Below are 8,713 nucleotides of genomic sequence, written 5' to 3' on the forward strand. Positions count from 1 at the left end.
CCTATGGTCTAATCCCTCAATCGTGGTCTCTCTACATCTGTAATGGGTCAGCCGCGGTCAAAGGTCATGGGCACGAATCAGCATCTTGCTTCACGAGCCTCCTCACGTCATTTCTAGACTTTATACACATCAAACTCGGGGACGCTGTAGTCGAGTCATTGGTAATTTCTGCGACAAATGACACATTTCTAAGCCTCAGAACTCCTGACCAGTCAAGCATCGAGTTCGATGGATTATGCCATTGCCCACTATGGTGCAACGAGCTCTCTCAACCGCGACAACTTTTGTTTGGATCGACAAACGTACTGCCGAGCTGTATGCTTGTCTGAAATCTGAGCGAGATGCAAAATTTAACTCTGAACGAAGCCATTTTTGCATCCCCTCATCACGTTGTTTTGTTAACGAAGGTATCTCATAGTAATGTACAGTCGTGGTCAGGGGCGCGTGGCAAACACCGTGGCGCCTTCTGACGGCTGCTTGCGAAGCTCGAGAGCGCGCACCGCGCGTCTTGTTTTACCTGCCCGACTGCGTGTTCGCTCGCTTCAAGCGCACGTACACCGGAACGCCAGAAAAAGCGCTTGGTGCCATCTGTAGAGTCGACGAGGAAGCATCAAGCGATTTGCCCGAAAGAAAAGTTTTCTATCAGACGGAAGCTTCGTACTGGTTCGGAACAGAGGATTTTCTTTTTTTTAATCCATGTGGATTTCCTTGATTCTTCTTTCATAGCGCGTAGGAATGGGCGCAGGATACTTGCACCGAGCATTACAAGAAATTGCAGCGTGCATGAGCTCGGCGAATGAAAGCTGCCGGGTAATCTTATCACATATGCCGATTTGAGAAAAAGTGACACAAAGCGTGTTTTTCGTGCCGCGGAGCCTCTGGGAACAATATAGATTCCTACAATTATTGCTAGAGGGAACTCTGACGCTGCGATCATTCAGCCACCGTGGGTAGAGTGACCTAGGTCACTCTAACAATAGGAATGAAGGGTAGTACATAGATACGCCCATTTTTCGTGCTTGTGGCTGGCTTCGAACGCACTTGTGGCTTGGTTTATTGCTGCGTGTGTGTGTTTTTTTTCTAACAAAAGAATGGCTCAATGTAAACCTCGGGAGCTCATTCAAATTGTTGAGCCTAAGACGGTCAAGGTGGGGAAGTGGGACTGCTGAACTTTTGCTGAATTTTGTCTTGCGACAAAGCGGCTGCAAGCCATATGAAGCCACACGGAGCTGAAAGAACGAAGATTAGGCAAATCCATGTGCTACCCATCATTCCCATGCTGGCTGAAGCGCAGTGCGTGGCAGCTCCCATAGACGCTAGCGCCAGATTTCCTTCTAATGTACTGTTATGAAACTCTAGGCTTGGAACAAGGCGTAGCGTTCGGCGCTCAGCGAGCACTGCCAGTAGAAGTTGCATATTAACGCGATATCGTTAAAGAGCTCGTTTCGCAGAAATGTCGGGATCGGCGTCGTTGGTTGTGATTGAAAAAGCAGCGTTGTCCGTAGGCGCAAATTTGAGATAGAAGCAATTATGTAAAAGGAAACTTCGGTTTTAGTGGGAATCGAACCAAGGCCCTCTGTGTGGCAAGCATGCGTTCTACCACAGAGCCGCGCCAGTGCATGGAAGTGCTTCTTTAAAAAAAGGCCTTATACGAATGTCACGTAGTGGAAGGAGTCTCCTAACGCACGTAATGTTGCGTGGCAGAAAAGTAAGATCGCGCTAGGCGTCAAGACTTGTGAATTGCACTAAGAGTGAGGGGTTTAAATGCCAACCCATTGCAAAGAACTCAGATATGTTTGATCATCATCAGGAGCAAAAACATCAACAAAGTGAACAGCTGCGTAGGTTCGCGTGTTACCTTGCGGACGCATAGTGGGTCCTTCGCTCGTTCGCAAATGGAAGAATTATGGCGTAGTGGGCACATAGCAACTGTAATTGCAGTAGGCATTCTAGGACAGTTTTAAACGACCAATGTTACTCAAATAGACGCTCTTTTCTTTGCGCACTGGTTGAAGTGTCCACCGAGAAGTGAAGCGAGGCTACTGATTGAGAAGGCGATGTGAACGGTGCCGATTACGCTATCGCGTTCCACGCTTGAGGCGAAGCTAAAGCGTCCTCCAATTTTTCTCGCCGTGATATCATCGCTCTGTGCTTCAGCGGCGACTGCAGAAGTGTCACCATGCGCATTCTCTCGCGTCCCGGTACGCGCGCACTTGAAGCGAGAGAACGAGCAGGTTGGCAGGTAAAAAAGGACGCGCGGCGTGCGCAGTGCGTGCTCTCGAGATTGGCAAGTAGCCCTCAGAAGGCGCCGCGGTGCTGTTTGCCACGCGCTCCCGTGGATTCTAAGCACGAAAACTATCCGGACTCTACCAGTGGTAATCCGTGGGACCACCACGTATCTATTGTACACTGCCCTTAGAGGTATTCTTAAAGCGCCAGAGGTCGTATGTGTACGTAGTGCTTCTGATTATTCTTTTTCCTTTTGTCATTCTTTTATATTTTCTTGGTTTTTATTTTTGTCTTATGGGACAGCCGGCTCGTACATAGCCTACCTTGCCATGTTTTCATCTATAAATAATAAAGAAATCTTTGCAAGCGACGCATGTGTGATGGAGTGAGGGCTTTTTTCGTCGGAGCAAGCAATACCATGCTGACGCTTCTGGGGAGTGTACGATTGTGAAGCCACGTAGATTGTGAAGCCACGTAGCGATTGTGAAGCCACGCACAGGTTTCCGTTACTGTCACTATTGGACGCGATATGCGTTTACCAATTAACACTGTGTCTGTTGGTGGATTACGAAATTCGGCAGCAGAGTTCTTCATAGACAAAAGAGACCGCCATGTACGCACCGTCTAGTCGTCATCAGAAAACCCGCTACCTTTTTTCACTGCTCTGTGAAGATTCTGTAAACATAGCTGCGGCCACCTGCGATATGACAGCTTGCATTGACGTCACTGAAATCGCTATGTCGAAGTACCAACGTGAGGGGACGCGAGCTTCGTGAGGCCCACGTTATTACTATCAGTGCATAGCATGCAGGTTTTACAGAGAACCTGTTTAGGTGCACGTTCAAGAACCCCAGGTGGTCGGAATTTCCGGAGCCCTCCACTAGGGCGTCTCTCATAATCATATCGGGGTTTTGAGATGTTAAACCCCACCAATTATTATATTACAGCGAACCTGTCTATGGCTAGAAAGTGCGAAAAATGTGTCCGAGATGTTGACAGAAACACGCTATGCGCGAGGCATGGTCACATCACACCGCTTCTGTGAGCTGGTGTGACCGCGCCGCGCGCCCTTCTATAGAGCGACAGCGGCAACAGAAACGTGAATCCAGTCGACGCCACCAGGCTAAAATGTCTGAAGAAGATCGGGCCAATGACGCTAGGCGCAGACGCATTGCCTGTCGGTATCCTGAGTATCGCGAAGCCGAAAAAGCCCGTTGGCGAGTTGGTTACAACTCAGACGAGCGCTTCCCGAGAGCCTCGGCAAGATTTCAACGGGAGTTGGTCGGGAATCCGTGTTGATACCCCTGCGGCGTGTGTCGCCCACCGGACACCTTGTCCACCATCTCCGGCGTGCGTAACTCACTGCAGCGTGACTGTGCGGTGGCGAATATCCGACAGTGTGCATCGGACTGTCCTTAGAAAGTGCAGGTGTGCGGGACGTGTGGCGACTCGTTCCTTAAGGAAGTTGTGCCCAGGTTCGCCACCAACAACGGCTACGTGCACCCCGCCCCCTACCGGAGCACCTCCCACGAATAAATAATGTCGTTGTGGAAAGGCTGGTGTCGCCACGCCTCCCGTTCGTGTGCATACGTCACATGACACACGGCAGCTGCCGGTATGGTATCAAGGGGCAACTGACGACGTTGCTAAGGAAATGGCTATGTCAAGAGAGAAAGTTTTAAGTGTAACTATACAAAAGAGACAGCTTCGCTAGTCTTCCGTCTTGTCATGGTGGAAGGGCTCTTAATTTTTTCCCCTTTTTCATCGTGTAGAGTGGCAGCCGCGTCGTTATCGCAGTGAAGCAAGTTAACGGCATCGTGATTATGCCACCTTGACGTCATCAAAACCGCCATGTTGGAGTATCAGTATGTCAAGAACTTGCGTCGGTGGTGTCACGTCCTAGCTACGAATAACGGATGTATTCACATATGATGGAGGCCGCAAAGCGCGGACGATGTATCTGAACAACTGGAACAACGACAAAAAGCGATCTCAACATTTAAATAAGGTCAGTGCAAGGTGCGTGTGCCAAATGTGCAGTGCCCGTAAATACATAGCTGAAAAATATCGAGTCACTCGGAATCGAAATTTTTCTGAAGATGTTCTCTCTGATCCGACGTATGTACAAGAGCCTCATTTATTTCTTATCAGTAAACCGGAGGGTGCAACCAAGCTTCTCGGGAGTTTGTGTACATTAGCATTATGACATGATGTCGTTCCGTTAACAGTGTTCTAGAATTTCACCACTTTGTGCCCCCCCCCCCCATTTCTATTTCCTTTACTCTCCCCGCATTCCCTCAGCGTTGCTTTGCAACGGGATTTGATTCAGTTGCATTCCGTGCTCGGCCCTTGGCAGCAGGGAGGAACCAACGCGCGGCCAATGGAATAACGCTGTAGGGCGTCCAGCAAACAACGGGCACAGACGTACTACATGCAGCAAGCGCTAGAACACGCGCGAGGGTTGGCGTGGCGGTGCGGTGAACACGAGAAAGAAAGAAAAAGAACGTGGGAGGGGGAGAGAGGATAGCGCGCAATAGCGGGAAGAAGAAGAAGCAGCAGCAGGAGCCAGACTGTATGCGTATGCGTGCGTGTGTTCGGCTGCAAGCAAATTTGCCGCGCGGGGCTCGTCCGAGCCTGCCGCGGCCGGCGCGTGTTTGCACAGCGGGCTCCCTCCCGGCCGCTGGCGCGCACGGTGGCTTCCACAGCACTGGTGGGGGGAATTTGCTCGGCAGCCCCTGCAGTCTTGCAGCACGATTTCTCCACGGGGTGCGAGCGGAACGAGCGAGAGCCCCCGTCGTACAGCGCGCCCGGCTGCGCACACGAGTAGACCGGGACCCAGCAGTCCGGCATGGCTGTGGAGCTCCGTGGAGGTCCGGCCGCTCGCACCGGCCTCTCTCGAGGACTCTGCAGCAGTCCTCTCCCCCTCGTCGCTCTCTCCCGAGGCTCCTGTGCAAGCACAGACCAATTCCTTCTCTGCCTAAGGCATGCTCTGTTGTTTTTTCAGCTGGGGTCTGCGCAGCAGCTATATGGTCGCGTTCGCGCTTGGCCGGAGCGGTCCGCCTTGCTCTTCTCGTGCACACACAAAAAAAGAAGACACCTGCGGGTCTCGCGAAACGTCAAGTTCCCGCGGGCGCGCATTCGTGTATTGGAGACCCACAGGACTGTTTGCGTTTCCGTGTTCGACAGCAAAAGCGGCGTGTCAGATTCAATGTTACGTTTGAAAGGAGAATATATGCCTTGAATGACGTGACAGCCTGTGCTCTGCGCTCCCTCGGAGCATTTATATATAACCATGCGTCTCGGTCGTATGTACGACGTCTGAACAGTTCTGACCGAAGGGCCAAATCCCTTCGAGCGTTGATCGTGTAAAGTTTGGGGCAGTTCTCAGTTCAGTGCACAATGTGAACGTGCTTCTGCTCGCGTGCGTATACACGTAATAGCAAAAAATTTTTTTTTAATAATAAGCTCCGGGATGCCTGTTCGCAAGACGTACCTGTACGTAAATTTTCTTTTCTTCGATTTGCCAGGTGAGCCCCGTAATATCATGTCTAGGGTGGCTGACAATTGCTGCTATACGATCGATTGTAGGACATCAAACATTTTGTGAGCACGAGTCCTGAGCCCTGGATAGAAGTATGCTTAACAAACTGTCGTTCATATAAGGTTGCAGAAGATGCCAGGATGGATAATATTGAACGATAATACCGGACGACGATTTTAGAAAGTGCACTGGCATTCCAAGAGTTAATTCTTTTTCTTTCTCAAATGTTTACAAAGGCTAGACTACGGAGATGTGTAATAATGAAATTCTTTGAATCTAGCATTGTGAAACACAAAGTTAATCTTTGGATAGCTGTGAGAGAGTCAGACTTTGTACATTAGCTGCTGTTTCTTTTTTTTGTGTGGCCTTCTTCTCTTCCTTTGTTTCTCTTTCCTATCAAAGCGTCACGAAGTAAGTAAAAGAAAACTTGCAAACGCACCTTTGGAAAAGCCGTTTCGTCGCCTTTTACGTGGAAGCTATAGATACACAGGCTTCACAAACAAAGAACTGTTATAAATAGCACTCGCACCTCCTTTAAATCCCGGGGCAAAACTTTTGTTACCTTTCGAAATACTCATACAGAGAGCAACGTACACCCCCGGATATAGATTTCTCTTATTTGTTTATTGCTTCTCGGTGTCTTCGAGTTTTTCATCAGGCTACACACCGAAGTGCGCCCTCATAATAGGTTTCTGTCCGGCTCTCCTGCGTCGTTTACTTGGTAAAGCTGCAGCAGCCCAGGTGCGGGAATTGCAGCGTCCCTGGCGCCGATAGGTGCTGTGTGCCGATTCGATTGTCCGTGCTGCGGACCGGAGGCGCGAACGAACGTTTCTTTTCTGCCTCGAATGAGGAGGCCGGGTCGGGTAAGCGAAAACGAGCCCGGAGCTGCAATTCTCTTAAGAGAGAAGGCAATAACTTTTAATCGCTTGTCAAATCACGTCGGGCGCTTCTTTGGAAGTGCAGCCATCTCCGAAGCCGATATTGCCCTTTCTATTTAAGGATCTCGCGGCCTCTCTTCGTGGCAGCCGTCACAGTTGCCTCTGAACGCGCCTTAAAAGAGCGAACAATAAACACTCGGCCTTCCTTTGGAGGATCGATTCGTTTCATCAAACGGAATTTCAATGTGTCCGCATTTCAATTTGAATTACTTCAGGAGCATCGGTGAACGCGGATTTAAAGAAGACCCTTTTAAGGAGAATTCATTATATCGAGTAAAAAACCGACCGACCGACCGACCCAGCTGGCATGCCGAGAAACCTGGAGCATTAGAGTGATTCGACACCATTCGCTTCACTCAAGATATAACGCCTTTTGAAAACGCCAGCCCTGCGCGGAAAACGCAGCACTGTCACAGCGTATGCTGCAGGAGCGGATTTCATAGAGCCCGTTGTAAACTCTCTTATGACGACTGCTGCAAGTACATTTACGAGATACCCACTACTCTCTAATCATCATGCTTTCGCGAAGCAGGGATGTGCCCGCTGCACCAGGGTTCGGCAACCTGCGGCCCGCGTGCCGCATGCGGCCAACCCTCCCCCTCCGCTTGTCACTTCATATCTCCACTGTAATCTTCCTATCTAGACTGTAACTTCTTATCTTGACTTTAAAGAAGCTCTTTCGGTATTAAACAAACATGATTTCTGTTTCAGTTTAAAATTTAAATAAAGAAAATTTCCATTCTAGTTTTGTATATTATTGTCAATTCGCCAAACATTTTTCTCCTTGTCTGCGATACACCCCCCCCCCCCTTGACCCCGATTTGCCGTCCAGCCCCTGCCATGTCGGCTTCATGCAACTCGGGCCTCCGACTCAAAAGGTTGCCGACCCCTGCACCACACCATAATTCACGTTTCTGCGAAGTAGTGAGTCACCCACTACGCGTTTGTAAAGCAGTATGCGCACCTACGTAGCTGAACCCTTTGTTTATGCTGTGGCTGATGATAATGAAGAAGTATGGCTGAGTCATTTATAATGAGTGGGAAGCTACAAACCAGTCACTCGTTACGCAATTCACATTGTGACACCTGGTGTTATTTCACTCTTCTGTCGCACAGTATTAGTACATCTGTTAAAGGGGTCATGAACCACTTTTCCAAGTAATAATCTAATGACCTCAGTATCGGAGTGTACTGCCTCCCGAATCGATTGCCGCAAAAATTTCTCGAATCCGTCAAGAATCAGCGGAGTTACGGGGGTTTGGCGCACGCTCCCAGCGCTTTCTCTCTTTTAGAATCGTGCCGACGAGCGCACTGGAAGCTTGACAGGGAGGGATGGCATGGGGGAAAGAAGTTACGTCAGCGCGCGTCATGAAACGCGATCGCTCTCCCGCTGTGATTCGCTTGCGCGAGTGCGGCTACCGTGTACTGAGGAGTGCGGCGCCGGCAAGTGGCGGCACCCCGCGGCAAGAAGCGCATCTGATCCGAACGCCACTCTCGATTTACGTCGGCTATCGGCCAATAAGCATGCTATGTCTCTTGCGACGTAAACTGACAGATCCGCGACGTAAACGGACAGACGCCCCGCCCACCAACGAGAGTGAGAACCGGCCTCTGTTTGAAAAGAGGGTGCCTGGGGAAACGGCAACTTCGCGCTCCGCTTGTGGCCATTACGCGGCGCGCACGACAGTAATATTTGGCAGAGCAGTTCATAGCCGTGTCAGCTTTCCGCAGGTTGTGCTTTTTCAACAAGCCCAAGGGGTGCTTCATGACCCCTTTAACGTGATTCCTCGCCAGACTTCACGCCTGTACGGGGTCTTTTTGGAAAGAAGTTTCAAGCACCGGCGCGGCTCGGCGGTAGTCTACTCAACTGCTGCGCAAAGGACCTGAGTTCAAATCCCGCTCGAACCTTGTTTTCCATTTTTTTTTAATTGTATACGATAGCTGCAGGGGACACCGGCGGCGGCGGCGGGCAACTATAGGTCACCAAAATTGGCTGTTGTGAGCT

Source organism: Rhipicephalus sanguineus, chromosome 5 (assembly GCF_013339695.2).
Source record: "Rhipicephalus sanguineus isolate Rsan-2018 chromosome 5, BIME_Rsan_1.4, whole genome shotgun sequence".
NCBI lineage: Eukaryota > Metazoa > Arthropoda > Arachnida > Ixodida > Ixodidae > Rhipicephalus > Rhipicephalus sanguineus.